General features: G+C 42.9%; 1 long non-coding RNA gene across 9 annotated transcripts in view; it reads right to left on the reverse strand.

Annotated features, from left to right (window-relative positions):
• LOC114700664 overlaps window positions 1-16,196 on the reverse strand; it is a 51,089-nt gene that overhangs the window by 30,017 nt on the left and 4,876 nt on the right. The window lies entirely within an intron of this gene.

Consider the following 16,196-nt stretch of genomic DNA (forward strand, 5'->3'; position numbering starts at 1 on the left):
TCATTGCTTATACAGGTTCTGTTAAACTGTGACTTTAAAATCAAATTTATATAAGTTAATCTTTCTTCATCTTTCACATCTTATTCCCTTAGAGAGCAGAAGCCCAGTCTTTAAGCTGGCTAATTTCCTCCAATTATATGCTAGAGGTCTGGGAAGATTTAAAGGTAAATCTTTTATATCCAAATGATAGGTTTACCATCCCCAATTGGTGAGCTCCTGCACATAGATGACACTGACCATTAGATTAAAAAGGACTTCTGCCTTGAAATGATGAGCAAAAGTGAGCTTGGCAAACAAAAAAAAAAATCTACCTCTTCAGTCTATAGACGGAGAAGAAGCACACTTTCAATTTTTGTTGTATCGTAAGACAAAATAATCTTAAATAACATATGTGAAGCTTACTTAGTACATCAAAGAGCTCTGAAAAGATTATTCCCTTAAGACTGCAAGCTTGGCTCTGAAAGTTAGATGGAAGCTTTGCTGTTATATTACACTGAGTAGCTATTTCTTTATTTCAGCAGACAAAGTTATTCTGGGATAATTCTTTTCTTAAGAAATGTACACTATATAAAGATCCTGGCCACCAAAATACTACTGGTGCCTTTTCAGAAACCGACTATATTTCATACTATTTAAAAATTAAAAACTGAAAACACAAAGTCACGGGTTCTTTCTTCTTCTGATCTATAGTCACAAACTACTGTTCATAAAAATAAACTTTACAATGTCTTTGAGGAGCCCAAAGAACTCAAGTCAAGATTTTTTTTGGCTCAAAAAGAAAGCAGTTTTGATATTCAAAAATTTGACCTCTCTTAGTCAATCCCCAGAAGGGGAAAAAATCAGCTAATCTTAGTGAGATGGTAAATTGAAAGGATTTGGTTTTCTAACTAGATCCTTGGTCAAGTTTTAAAATATGATCAAAACAGTAAAGACTGGGAAAAGACATAGAAAGTCTCAAAAATAACTCAAAATAGAAAAGTTGAGTCTCTCTTTAAGGAACTTTTCTGTGTCCAAATTAGAGGCCGACAAAGATTTTGGTGGAAAATGGCTACAGTGTTTCTTCCGTCCTTTTCTTCCCACTGGCGATCAAAAGCATGCACTTAGCATGCTGACCCGGGGACCAGATCATTGAACGCGGCATTATATGTCAGATTTTTACTGGTCAAGCACTCAAGGTGTGATTCCGGAGAACAAATCCCCTGAAAGCAGACATAGCTAACAGACACGGGCAAAAGACCCATGCAACATCCAAGCCACATGCACTACCACGCATGCACAAAACTGACGGAGCTCTGCTCTAGGTCCTCGATAACTCAGGCATATTGTGAGCTCTGGAAAGAATTTTAATCTACATGGTTTGAAAATCGAGGCCTTTTAAATATGCTGCATACAATGTGTGATGGTCATCGCTAAGACGCTGCTCCATTATCCTTTTCCATTTGGAATGAATGAGGCTAATTAATTTCAGGCCATACTTGATGAGGTCAGCACCATACGAGGGGTGCGTGCTAGACATTGCTAATCTCTTTCAGCTGAGAGTGATGAATTAAAGATGAAGCATGCCTTTGCAGGCCTAATTTAGAATGTATATCAAAAAAAACCTACAGCAAATAATACTATCCCCTACAACAAAGGAAAACTTGTTCTCTCAGGCTCCCGGACTTGTGTTGATTTTAAAGACATTTCGGTCCTCTTTGGACTTCCAGCTGTGGATGGGTGAAGCATCTCTAGAAAATCAAGCCATCTCTCACACACAGCCATGGGGACAAAAGGTGGGATTAAAGGGAAGAAAGAAAGAAAATAAAAACAAAATACAACAATCAGGTTTTGATCCTCTGTGTATTAAGATTCCACCTACATATTAGACACATTCCCCCCTCCCTTTTTTTTCCAGAACTACCAGACTAACAAAGATTTCAAATTAGGATACCTGTATTCAGGTCCTGGCCACCCAGCTCTCAGAGCTGGGATGTTTCAAAGCAGTGGGCTAAATGAGACAGCCTGTGTGTGTGTGTGTGTGTGTGTGTGTGTGTGTGTGTGTGTGTGTGTGGTTTTTTTGTTTTGTTTTCATTTTTTAAATCAGATCTCCTAATGAGGCTTATTAGGTTTTTCCATGTCTCAAATTTGGAAGCCGATAGAGATTGACCAGGTAGATAATATGATACCTTTTATTAAGCCAAGAAAAAATTGTAATACAGATGCCTCCAGGCCAAAATGTTCTTATGAAAGTTAATGCTAAGCCAACTTCTGGAGTTGTGAAAAGGAAGGTACTCCCTTCTGATCGCTAAAGAGAAGAAAGAATTAGTCATGATTTTTCAAAGGTGACTATTACAAGTCCCTAGGGGGAGTAAGGAAGGAGTTTCAGCCCAGAGACTGGCAAGAAAAAAAAAGTGTCTGGGCATAGCTCGAATGTGAATTGCTGACAGGTAACTCAAATGCTTGGGGTTTCTAACTGGTGGCCAGGCCAGCTCCTGACTTTCGATCCCAGTAGCTCTCATTAGGACAAGCCGCTTCAAATTACGTCTAATCTACACGATGAATCAATCTTTCATCCCTTTAATTGCTTCTGAAAATATTTATATTTCTTAATAATGCACATTTTGTCTTGTAACTTCTGATTAAACCCAGACGGGCGTTCCCAAAGCAGGCAATGGCCAAGCAAAGACAGTTTGGGACGGGAAAGGGAAGATTTAAAAGACAGGCTTTTCTTGCTGGGAAACTATCAAAGGAGAGCTGAAATAAATAGCGGTTGGGCAGAATATTGTTGTGATCTAATAGAAATTAAAGATTTATTTTTACTTGTTTATTTTTGGACACAGGGTCTCACATACCCCAGGCTGGCTTGGAGTTTGCTATATAGCTGAGGATGACCTTGAACTGCTGATCTATCTGCCTCCACCTCCAGAGGCCTGAGATTGCAGGTGTGTAGTAACATGCCTTGCTGGCAAAACATTCTTACTGTGGGATTCTTTATCAAAGTCCCAGCTATCTAGCTGGGCAGCTTTGTAAATTTCACAAGAAATGATTGTGATAGAGACTTAGAAAAATTTCCACATTGCAGTCGGTATCAACTCACGCAAAGTGTCACATCACAAAAACAAAACAACAGCCGGGGTGTGGGGGGTGGTGGCGCAAGCCTTTCGTCCCAGCACTCCAGAGACAGAGGCAGGTGGATCTCTGTGAGTTGGAGGCCAGCCTGGTCTATGGAATGAGTTTCAGGACAGCCGGGACTGTTTCACAGTGAAACCCTGTCCCTAGCCCTGCCCCTCAAGAAAAAAAAAAAAAAGGTTGTAATGCAGAAATAAGCAGAGGACCAAAATTACTGGTTGAACAAGAAGCATGGTGGGAGATGACATAGTCAAAGTGGTTTTGATTCATGGTTTGGGGACCAAAAGAAAAGGGACCCAACCTCACTGTTATCGCCAGTTAGCTGAGTAAGTCTCCCATGCCTCTACAGACCTGAGTCTTCTTAATCCTAATCTGGAAAAAAAAAAAAAAAAGTTGGGGGGGAGGGAGATTTTCCTCACAATTTTAAATTATATGATGTTCTAAACAACCTTCCCTACTTCGAGTCCAGTCAGCCTACTCTAGCAGAGAGTTCAAACAACTGACATTCAAATTGTCATTTTATCATATTAAACCTGGTGCATTCAAGAGGCCCAGGGTGGAGGATCAAGAATTTGAGATCAGTCTGAACATGAAAAATCAAGACAGACAGAGAGGAAGAGGAGTATGAGAGGGGAGGGAGGGAGGGAGGGAGGGAGGGAAGACATTGTTTCTTTACCAAATGGCTACAGGCTCTTTTTGTTTATTTTCTAAACTATATATATAGTGCATATAGTTTTATATATATACATATATATATACATATATATATATGTATATATATAATGGTTATATATATAGTGTAACTATCTACAGAGCATATGTTCTAAACAACCTTCTTACATGGATCTTGGTTCAGCCCCATGAGGTATTGAGAGATGACTATCCCATGCTCTCTAGAGGCAAAGAAAATAAGATAATTTCTTGTAGTGCTGAGCCATCTTAGTGACAGTCTCTAGAAGGGGAAGCTACCACTCTTGCCTAGCCATGAATGTGTCTTGTAGCCATTGTTTCTTGGTTCCTGTCCTCATTCTCTGGAGTGAGAAAAGTATCCCCAAACATCATAGTTTGGTACATTGAATCTAATCATCCCATTTTTTGAGAGGAGGAAAATAAAGGCCAGGGAAACAGAGGTCATATACTTCGTAACTGGCAAAACCAGGATTTACAGCCAGGATTCATGGCTAGGCAGTGAAGCTCGGTGGTACATGGCTTTCTCTGCATATGTGAGGCCCTAGGGTTTGACCAAAAGCACTGCAAATTGCATAACTAAATAATAAGTAAATACAAAGAGACCAACCCATGAACTATTCTGCACTGCCTCAGAATCTGAAATTTTTTCATATTCAGAAAATAACTGAGATGTCTAGGACCCACCCAGTGCAATTCAATTTTTTTTTTTTTTTTTTTGCAATTAAAAACTGGGACCTAGAGTAAGCTACCATCATCATTGGCTTTGCATTCAAAATTCCTTAGTGTCCCCAATTTCCCATCAATGTGAGTTTTAGACAAGTCCCTAAAATCTAGAAACCTTGTTTTATTTTCTTGGGTTATTGAAACAATACCAGGAGCTATTGAAGAGAGTTATGCAAAGATTACATAGCATGGTACTGCTCACGTTCTAGTATATATTAGATGTTAGCTGCAATTAGCATTGTCACCATTTTTATTCTGCATTTACATAATAACTGAGTAAAAGAAAAAAATCTCCAATGAAAACTAAAGGACATAGTATCATAGTTTCCAGTTGTAACTATGTTTCTATCCGCTCCCTGACTTCACCTCGGTTTACTCATCAGCAAAATGGAGATTCAAAAAAAAATCTGCCTGAAAAGAATTTCAGTAGAAATCAAAGGAATCCTGCACGTGAAGTCACTCTGTAAATAGCAAAGACACTACAAAATACAACAGGTGGTGGTGTTATTAAAACATAATGAATCCAAGGTTGGAAAGACACTAGATGCTCAGAGTTGGTTAATAAATAATAAAAGGAGATAATGACTTTGTCTTGCTTCTCAAATAAATCACCTTGAAAATGAGATATGAAGGCTGGGCGTGGTGGTTCAGGCCTTTAAACACAGCTTTGGAGGGAGAGGAACAGGAGGCTCTCTGAGTTCCAGGCCGTCCAGGAATCCATAGTGACAGAGGTGAGGGAACTGAGTTTAGCTCAATCATAGACTACATGTCTAGTCCAACAGAGAGGTCTCAACACATCCCCAGAATGAGCTACATGCAGCATCATGAAAACATTAAAAACTGCACATGGTTGCCTTTTTCCACCACCCATTTAATTTTGTTCTTCTGTTATCTACCTGAACTCAAAATTCTCATAACTTTGTATTACCAGAGAGCATTATATAACTGTGAGGTCACAAAGTTAAGATAGCAAATCCACTCTCTTTTTGCTTTTCCATTAAGGGAGTGGGGAATCTAAAAGGGAAAATGAACACATTTGCTGAAATATTAAATGATGACTTCCAAGAAGCCTTCATACTCATTAAAATACTGTCAAACTTCACAGTCTGACCAGCTGTCCGTTTGTGTGTGAACTTTAAAAAGATATTCATTACTGAGCTATAATTCAGCATAAGCTGGAGAAGCATCTATGGCTAGGGGATTGTTTTGTGAGTGGATTATTAAGGAGTTGGGGCCTAAAGGTATATGTCTATTTTAAAAAGAAATTTTCTGATTGCAGATAACTTCTCAATTTGATTTAGTGTCGAACGATAGTGATGGGGTTGATAAGTGAGCATTCATCGGTAATTCATCTTGGGCTGGTGGAAAGTTACAGCCAAGCAGTGCTTTCCCAACAGTGACAAGGCCTATTAATCTTCTTCAGACACATTTCAATAGGTGTTCCCATCTGTGGCCGACATCTAAACGCTCTGGCATCACTGGCGACTCGAAGACACCTTCATTTCAAGTTACACTAGTGAAAATGTGATACTAGATTGTACTCTATTTTTTAACCTAATTCTCTCTCTCCATTCAATTAGCTTTTCTTGCCTGGATTTTCTGCTCATGTGTAACACCATTTCCCAGGGAGAGCTCTCCAAGATTTTGTTTTCTCAGAGATACACAGTCTCTCTCCCCCGAGGTTAGCAACCAACAACTTTTTTTTTTTTTTTTTTTTTACAAATTAAAATTGCATAGATTCAGTTCTGACAGGCATTGATTGGCCTCTGATTGTGTCTGTCCTTACAAAGTGGAAGCTACACAAATAGAAAGCGGCTGGACTGTGCATTGAGAGGGCTGGGAGAAAGGGGGAAGGCTATACAATCTATTTGTATTCAGATTTCAAATGCAATTTATTATTCTGAACGATGATGCTAAATTTTCATGGAGGGGGTGGTCCTGGAAGGAGGAGAGACCGTTAGGAAAAGGGAGTGGGAACAGTCGTGTCTTCCCAAGATGTGCAGTACTTAGACTGGCACCCCTCTCCTATCTCTCGGAGTCTGCTGAAGGAACGCCCTTTAAACTGAGAATTGAAAGAATCACTTTGGGGTACACCGTTTCCCTGTATTCTTTCCACAGTATCCTCTAGCTAGCTGTAAGTTTAGTGTAGGTGAGAAGAGGTGTGTGTGTGGCGGGGGGGGGGGGGTGCTTGATTTTGGATGGCCCCTAAGTGCTTTCCAGTGCCACTTTCTACTTTTTAATAGGTCTGGTCTCGCAGAGTAAGTGAATTTGAATGGCATTTTTTTTTCCCTTGTGCATCTTAGAAATCCTTCAAAAAAATGAAAACTGTTTATATGTTCATTTTTGGAAAGGTTAGATACATCTGCATAATAGATGGAATTTTTTTAGCGTCACTGAAGAATGTGGTCATATGAACTCAGGAGATGTGTGGATACAGGTGCAAACACGCGTGGTGCCTTGTGTTGCTTGCATGTGTGCATGTGTGAAAGACGCATTCTACACAGTCTCCCCTCCCTTCATACAAACTCCTTTCTGCAATGAGCGTGTAAGGTTGTTAGAGATCTCAATCACCCCTTCGCAGGTGGTGGGTTTAAATGTGTTATACTAATAACTTGTCCAAGAGAAATTAAATCCTTATATGTCAAAAGCACTCTGCACTGGATTATCTACAAGACACATACTTATTGAGTAAATGTTGGGACCAATTTCATTTTAATGTGACTGACTGTATGTTTCAGAGATAAAAAGACTCAAACCTATAACTGTGTTGCAACAGTACACCCAACTTGTCTATTTCCATTACTGTCTCTCAACTTAAAATATGGAAAGACTCTCTCTCTCTCTCTCTCTCTCTCTCTCTCTCTCTCTCTCTCTCTCTCTCTGTCTCGTTGTTGTTCTGAAGAGCAAGGGGGAGAGATAGAAAACGCCTGGCATTCAGCCTAAAGAGAAATCATTGAAACAAATTAATCCTATGCCGTTTAAATTGACATGGTAATCCATCATCAGAGGAGCCAAACTCTGAAAGCAATCTCGGGTCTGCCCCGCTCTTTCCCTGGCCCTGGAGGCACAAAGACAGATAGTAAAAGAAAGTGGGGGGGGGGTAGTCATAAAAGTTAGCAATGCTTCGGAAAAAAAATAATAAAATTGGTTCTATCAGCTTCTACTGTCCTGCCTCTTTAAGCCTCCTTTGGAAACTTTCAACAGTTACTTTCCCTCTAAGTTTGCCTCTAGGTGACAGGTCCCTGTTTCCTCCTCCTCCACCAGGCTGTTGGGTTCCTAATTCAGGCTGGCCCTTGCCTGGTCCCCTTGAAAAGCTAGGCAACTGACAGTACTGAAAGTGATCAGTGTTGGGGGCTACTCTGGGAGGTAGGTGGGAAGTAGGTTTTGTTTGTGGCTTGGGGTTTGAAGAGGTAAAGAATGGAAGAGAATCTCTCTTTTTGTTCTCCTCCCACAGTCACATCCTTCTCGCACTTGGTGAAAAAGATGATACAGTAATTTGACAAAGAAAACTTTTCTGACATCACTAAAACAGAGAGGCATGCCATTCTGCCCAGCCACTTGTCACCTTTTTTTTTTTTTTTTGAAGAAATTTAGTTTTCAAAGCTCCCTTTACTTCAGAAAAGCCTATGATGGTGTGTTGTTAAAATGTGATTTTAAAGTCACAGATTATATAAGCCAGAAGTGTTCCATATTAGTCGGTAGATGAGATTAAACAAAAACCCTTTTATTAAGAATTTAACTGTAAAAACAATGTTACCTGTATTTCCAAGACATTGAATGCTAAGGGTTATTGTTTGTTTATTTGGGGAGGGGTTTTCTTTACCTAGCATACGTAGTATTGTTTTGTTTGTTTGTTTGTTTGTTTGAAGGAAGGAGATGGGGGAACTATAAACTCTTCATTCCTGACTGGACATACAAATCTGGACAGAAATCTAAATAATATTTAATAATGTTTTCTAGCTCTATAAGCAAGACAGTTGGAAACATTTTTAATTGCAAACATTTACCCTGTTAACGATGAGACAGTAACTGAAAATAAAGGCTGTCCACTTTACAGTCAGGGGCTACAGGGCAGAAGGACGTGGAGATGCCCTGTTTTAATTTATCTAGGATAGAATTGCTTCTAATTTATTAGGAAAACTTTTCTGTGTTGCTGAAACTTCAAAGTAAACATCTTGTCCACCAATTAGAAATTTTATTCGCTAATCTTTAAGGGGCTAGATAATTCTGACCCAAGATCTTTCAAGTACATAAGCGTAAGAGACATTTCCAGAGTAAACATGGGGAGGCGAAGGCTGTCCTACTACATGTCCATCCACATCATATCAGTGTCAGTTTTAAGAGTTGTTAAGAAAGAAGTAAGGGGTGGAAAGATGGCTCCATTGTTAAGAGCACTTGCTGCTCTTACAGAGGACCAGAGTTTGATTCCCAGCACCGATGTTGGGCTGCTCACAACCTCTTGTAATTCTAGTTCCAGGGGACCAGACCCCTCTTACAGCCTCAGTGTGTCCCTACACACATGTGCACATAAATGCAAAATTTTTTTTTACAGATTTGAGTGTTCTTTTTTAAATAAAACCCTGGGAATTGATACAGTAGTTCTTCGGTGACTGAAGAACACTGAACTGTACCTCCTTAAAAAGATTAGACATCTTTTATTTTACTTCAATGCATATAGGGAATATAGATTTTTGCAAGATAATACATGATTTTTGAAGGCCATTAAATTAGCCAAAATCACTTGGGAGAAAAAAATCAATGGGTAAATAAGCTGAGCCTTTATCACTCAGAGAAGTCTATCAAGGAAAAACAATAACTTTTAAGACACCTCAGTTCTGGAATTTCATGGCACTAAATTCTTTGGGGTGTTTGGAAACATGACCAACAACAATAAGAAAATATGCAACAGAAAATTGCAGCATCTTTGAGAATAAATAAGCTAACATACAATATGCAAAGACATGGGCTTCCTTAATTTTTAACTTCTTGTCTTTGACATTTGACATACGATGTGATGTGGTCCTATCAAGAAATACCCAGTGTGACATCTGTCACTGAGATCAATATTTCTTTCCTTTAATGGTTTCAGTTTTACTTTGAATGTTTAAAGGGCATCATCTCAATCAACTTGCCGTAATCATGTATATAAAAATCTCTTAGATAATATTAATTAATGTATAATAAATTCTAATAGATGGATAGGGAATTTACAGTTCTCTACCTTATACTCAAAATAACAAGGCTAATGTAATTTGTTTTCAAACATACAGCTTGAAAACCCTCAAGATAATATTTTCTATAACCAATAAACTAAATGTGATGTTTAAAAACAAAAACAAAAAAAATCCCTCTTACATTCCGTACATAATTTCTTTAGTTTTAACATGCACCTACACATTTTCAAGATAGTGGCCTTTGAAGAGAAGTAAAGCTGATGATGTAAATAGCCAAATGTTCTCTAGATTAACATATAATGTTCCTCTACGTGGCGGTATATCAATTGTGGCCACCAACTTATTCTCAAGTCATATCTTTATATAGAAACGGGAGGTGGATAAATGTCCTAAAAAAACAGTGAATCCTTAATTTCTGTTTCTCCTTCCAAAGTTTGCTTTCAGTGTGTAAAGGAATTTAAGTCAAATGAACCTTCAATTGCTGGGCTGCTGATATTTGCCTGAAGTTCGCTCATGCAGCTAATTAACAGTATTAATTTTCCTGGATATTTTCCTTACTAACACCTTCACATGTAGCACTTGATAGCATCAGTTATTTTTTTTTCCTTTTTTCCTCTTCCATAGTAAAAATTAACTGTCATTTTAAAGATTTCATTACAATGAAATATGTAATAATGAAAATATATATGAATCCAACCATCATTCTTGACTCTGTCCACTTCTAAATAAGAAAGGCTGTTCGTATGGTTTCAGATGACCTTGGAACTTCCTCAGCAGGAGTTAACTTGAAATGTAATATTGAAATCATGGATATCCCATACCGGGCTTGGTAAAATGGGCAGAAAGTTTCCTGATAACATCATCTATAGTCCAGTATATAAGCTTTAATAGATCAATGTGCTGAAAAGTACACGTACACACACACACACACACACACACACACACACACACACACACACGCAGAGCCTTGAATTTTTGAATAACTGTATCAGGGGAAAGATGTTCACTGTGTGCTTAAACACCCTGCCTAAGCCGCCAGCTGCAAGTCTCAAGCTTGTACTTGGAAGTGCCTTGTTGGGATTTTGCAAGCCATAATGGCACTACCCTTGCTGAGCTGCTTCAGCTTACCTTCCAGAACTGGTGGCTCCAGAGAGCTCATTCAGAAGGCGTTCTGCACTGCCTCCTGCCAGCCTCCAGGACTGTCCACATGAGGGAGAGCCTCTATCTAGTGTTCGAGTATATGAACCTTGAATCCATCAAGGCACTTCTAAAACACAGAGAGAAAGCACCTCCACCATGTACTTGCACCTCCCTGCTCAAGCCCATCATCTCAGGACCCACAGAAATGCCACCACATTTGAAGCCAGCTGAACATAGTTTCCTAATCTCATTCAGATTTTAGGGCTGTGATTCTGCTGCTGACAGGATTCTAAATTAGCTTTTGCTTCAACAAGCGAAGGTAAACCATGTCTTGGAACTGGTTTTTTAAAATCTCTTACAGGATAATCCTGTGTGGTGTGGTGTGTGTGTGTGTGTGTGTGTGTGTGTGTGGAGAGAGAGAGAGAGAGAGAGAGAGAGAGAGAGAGAGAGAGAGAGAGAGAAATATTTTTTAAAGTGATTTGGTGGTCAGTTGAACAGGGGAGGAGGAATTCACTACATCCTATTTTTTTTATTCCCTAAAGTCCATCTTCCTGGAGGATGCTGTCTTGATGGATGAGACTGTTGTCTCTGAATAGAAAACCCTGCTTGGTGGGGGGGGGGGGTGAAGATAGGGTGGTGTGTAAGTGAAGGGCACCTTACTCTAAACCTTTACAGCTAAAGTGCCCAAAGTGTTCGCTCCCTCTCCCTTCCCCTCCCTCCTTCCCTCCCTCCCTTCCTTTTTTCTTTCCTTATGTCCTTCCTTACATCCCTTTAAAAAGCAATCTTTGGGTGGATTGTGTAGCTAACCTTCATTCTGTAGCCAGGACCAATAAGGGTTAATGGAGACCAAGCTGACTGTTCCCTAGGTCAGCGGGGCTACTGGCTTCCTCTAAGGCAGGGATCAGGATTACCAAGGAGGGAGCGAGGCTGATTGCTTCACACCTGAACACACCATTTTAATCCACTGGGATTCATATTTAAAAAAAAAAAAAATCTCCCTTCTAGAAAACGGTGAATTGGGTTTTCAGCTGTTTCCTACTGCACCGAAGCAAACGCAGAGTAGTCGGAACTGAATACCCCAAGCTGCTAAGAAAATCATGCAATGGGAATGGACACCTTTCTACACACATATGCACATGAAAACATGTGCACGCATACACACAGTAGGCAGCTATTCATTTCTTTTGAAAGATTTTTTTTTTTGCCTTTTGAAGAAAAGATCAGAAGCAGGAAAAAGGAAAAGAGATGTTCTCTTTCCTCACCTTCTGCCTACAACCCTCTACCTCCAAAAATTAGCGCCTGCTAGGTTATTTAGAGCTGTCTCGAAGGTCAAGGTTTGTTCACAGAAGCGAGACTCGCCCTTCAAGGAGTGAAAATCCATTTTCGAGCCAGAACACTACTGCTTGGCTTTGCGGATAAGGATTTCTACTCCCTTCCAGTAAATTTTATCCGACGCCTCGTGAACCGCAAGACTTTATATCTCGGCAGTTTTGTTCCCAGCGTCCAATCTTGGGACCCCAGACTGGTCTCCAACGGCTGGGGTGGGGTCCGATCCTGCAAAAGCTGATTTCCCTGTGACCCAGAGGAAGAACCCACAGTCCTGCGTCTTTCCCTGGAGCTCCTGGCTTAATCCTCGCTGGCCCTTCACTTCATCTCACCTGCCCAGGAACCGAGCCGCGAACCTGGAATCCACTGGTCTTGCAGATTCCGGCGAGGGGGGAGGGGGGATTGGTAGTCTCGCCACCCGGTGGCCGTCCTGACCATTGGGCGAGTAGCAGGGATAGCAGTCGGCGGGGCTTGGTTACTGGGTCCTCTTTAGGGATGCTAAATAAGATGAAAGATGGAGGTTGATCAAGGAGAAAGTTGGGGAAGCTTGAAGTGTCACCTAAAAGGCGTCTCCAAAATGCCAAGCGAAGCATACAATCCTTTGGGGCCACACCTTGGCTACCCAGGATGCCTGGAGACACTACATGTGGGGAAACGTGTCAGTGGTCCCCGCTCCACGCGAGCCATCAACTCCGGTGGCCACCTGGCCACTGCCACTCCCGGTGTAGAGCCGGTGGCTCCCAAGCCCTTGGCCCCGCGGTGGCTCGCTCAGCCCTATCTGCGAAGCCGGGCGGCCGACCCTTATCATTGGCTGCGCTGTCACCTTTCCCGTCGAGGACAGAAGGGCCGAGGCCTGCGCTGGAGATCCTAGGTGGTGGTCCCGCCGTTCCCCTTTGGGGATGGCTTCCTCCCACTCCGCCCCGCCAAATCCCCGCAAGTCAGGTCCCCCTTCGTCACCCCGGGGGCTTCTAATCACTCCGTATCGATTCTCCTAACTCTTTTCATCCCGTTGAAGACACATCTTAAAACACTCCAGCCCGGAGTGTGCTCTGGGCTTTATCCACACTAATAAAATGATTTACCCTGCTCTCTACGCTCTCCTCACAGAGGAAAATCGTTCGAGCCCTGGCTATTCGTGTGTGATCAGTAAATATTTAGTGCGGTGACATCCTCAGCTAGGCTTCGGATCGATACGGGGCCCACCGGGAGGTGTGCGCTCTGCGGGCGGGGCCGCGTCGGGCCCGCCGCCGAGGGTACTCCTGGTGTCCTGGCCACCGGCCGCAGATTTACAGCCCGGGCGGGAGGCCCGAGGAGGAGAGAGAAGTGGGGGGCAAAGCGCGTCTGGAAAATTGCCTTTTCAACCTTTTTACTTTTGACATTCAGCCACTTCCCCCAGGCTGCCACTGTCTCCTCCACTCCCTCCTCCCTCCCCAGGGCTCTCCATGCACCCCCAGAGCCCTTCCGGAGACCGTGAGAGACGCTAGCGTCCCCGTGGCCTAGGACCACCTATCAGAGTCCTGCGTAGCCACGCAGGGAGGCCCCAGCCCTTGCTTTGAGGGTCGTCCCCTTCGGGACACGATGCTCTTCGCCCGCCCATGCCTCCCTCCTAGGGCGGAAAAGAGGTGGAGGAGCTCAGAGCTGCGGCGGCAGCTAGGGACCTGCTTCCCTGCCACCCTTTCTGCAACCCCTGGCCTTGCCGCTCCTCCAACATCTTGTCCTTGTCGCCAGACGGACCGCGGAGGTCGTCTGGTGGGAACTTTACTTTCTTCACCACCAGACGTCCCTTTCTGCAGGAGCAAAAAGGGGGCTTATCTGTGAAGTGTTGGGGAGGGTGTGGAGCGGGGGAGAGCTACTCTTGGCAGTCCAGGTGGCCCCTGCGGTGTCAGCGCCTACCATGGGCGTGTTCACACAACTTCATGATTACACAGCCTCACCTTGACCCGGGCACCCCAGGAAGTGGGCCCTGATGCAGAGTGGGCACTGCACGGCCTCATCTTGTCCTACGAGATTCCTGCCACCTGGGACTGCTAAACTGCCTTGGCTGTAGTCCGCGAGGAATATCCAGCCACTCCTCAGGGAGGCTCCTCTGCTCTTAGACCGGGGGTTTCTCCGGTCTGCAAGTCTTCGACCCGCTGCCCACCCACCTGTTGTTAACCGGCCTGATTTCCTCTCACCTGAGGCCTGGGCCTTTGCAATTCCCCTGGGGGCCCAGAGAAGACGGTGCAACCCGGCCGTGTCCACGCACCCCTCCCTACACCCTAATACCCTCGCCTTTGTCATAACCATGGCTTTCTAAAACTCCATATCTGCAGGGTCTATCTTTATACTAATGCATACTTAATTGGTCCGTCTTGACTGTCCATATAAAACAATTTAATTAGGGTGATTTTTTTTTTTTTAGCTTTGGAGAGCAAAGAGAAGAAAATCTGCCCGATGCTTATTGTATTTAGCACCAATACAGGCAGAAAAATGTAGCACAAGTTTTTGGTTGAAAGAGCACCTCTGTGTCCATTGAAGGGCGTTGATCCGAAAAGGCAGAAAGGACAAGTAAAATCGATTGGAAGCGACCCTCTCTGTCCCTTTCACACCATTCAGAAACTCCATTCCTTCTAAGACAAAGACCAGAGCCTTGGGAAATCTCAGGGAAAAGGAGGACTCCAGTCCCACAAGCCTTGAACACGTCTTTTAAAATCTTCAATATTTCACTTTAAACCTGCCCTTGGTGCTGGGTTCCCGCATGTGTGTTTTACGACCCCCTCCCCATCAAGAGCCAGGCAGTTCTGCCACGGCCGCCCCCCAGGCCACTGCCCGATTGGCCTTTCGGGGCAGGGCGGGCCTTCCTTTTAGGGTTAGTGCGTCTCTCACCTTTGACCCTCAAGATTGGAGTGGCGGCCAGTGTTCTAAATTTGGCTAAAGTTGAAAGAAAATGACCACAAAATAATTACCCCTATACTCCATTCTGGTTCAGCGCCTGAGCCACCTTCCCCAACAGCCACCTCCATCCCTAATTTCCCCCCCCTTTCTTCCCTGGCAATGAACAGCACTAGCCACCTCTGAAGGAGGGAGCTGAGGTGGTCAGGACTGCATCTCTGGGTGGCGATGAGTTGCCAGGTCCTAATTGGTCTTTCATTAGGTTATCCCAGGCGCCCAGACTGGGCAAGGTGGTCATCGATCAGACCTGGCATGAAAAGAAAGGGAGGGGGAGAGAAGGAGAGAAGAGGGCAAGAGAAGGGGAGGAGAGAGGCCGGACTAAGATCACCTTCACCTGCCCTGAGCGGGGCCTCCCTATTGGAGATCCCTGGACCTTCAGCTAGGATGAAGGGGGCGGGGCGGAAGGGAGGGGGCACTCCTGAGTCACACACGTGGCCTCCTTCTAAGAGACAGAGTTCACCTCCTCTCGGGAGGAGTCCCACCAGCCATCCACTCAGTGTAACTGATGAGACAAACCGCAAGGAAAAACTTCTGTAGCCCATATTTATGGTATTAATGAATAGTTAAAAAAAGATTTACACTTCTTATGATCAATATTCTGAGTTATTTCCCTCAAAGTATATAATTACAGTGTCTTCAGAGTTTTCATCATTGTTTGAGGTGGCAAAACCATTTGTAATTTTCATTAGCCAGTAAACATGTAATTAACATTCAGCACTGTGTTTAACTTAATTCCTGTTTAAGACAAGGACAAGAAGCAGTGAAGAGCGTTAGTTCCATTTGTCAAGTCTGACATTCATCTTACCATAACAGTTTCCTAAAATAAAAGATCCATGTTTCCCCATTATTCTTCTCTTAAAACAAAACAACAACAACAACAACAACAACAAAAATCCATTAGTTAAAACTCTACTGAACTGCAAGTCGCAGTCCAGTCTAGTCTCAATTTTTGCTAGTTATTGTCTTCCTGCTCCCTTTCTTCGTTTGGGGGGAAAGATAAAGGGAGGGGATGAATTAAGTATTCATTATTTGCAGGCATGAAATGGGGGACCCCTCCCCCCAAAAGAAATAGATTTCCTCTTCAGGAAAGTTCTAGAATGGACA

The sequence above is a fragment of the Peromyscus leucopus genome, chromosome 1, assembly GCF_004664715.2.
Source record: "Peromyscus leucopus breed LL Stock chromosome 1, UCI_PerLeu_2.1, whole genome shotgun sequence".
NCBI classification, from domain to species: domain Eukaryota; kingdom Metazoa; phylum Chordata; class Mammalia; order Rodentia; family Cricetidae; genus Peromyscus; species Peromyscus leucopus.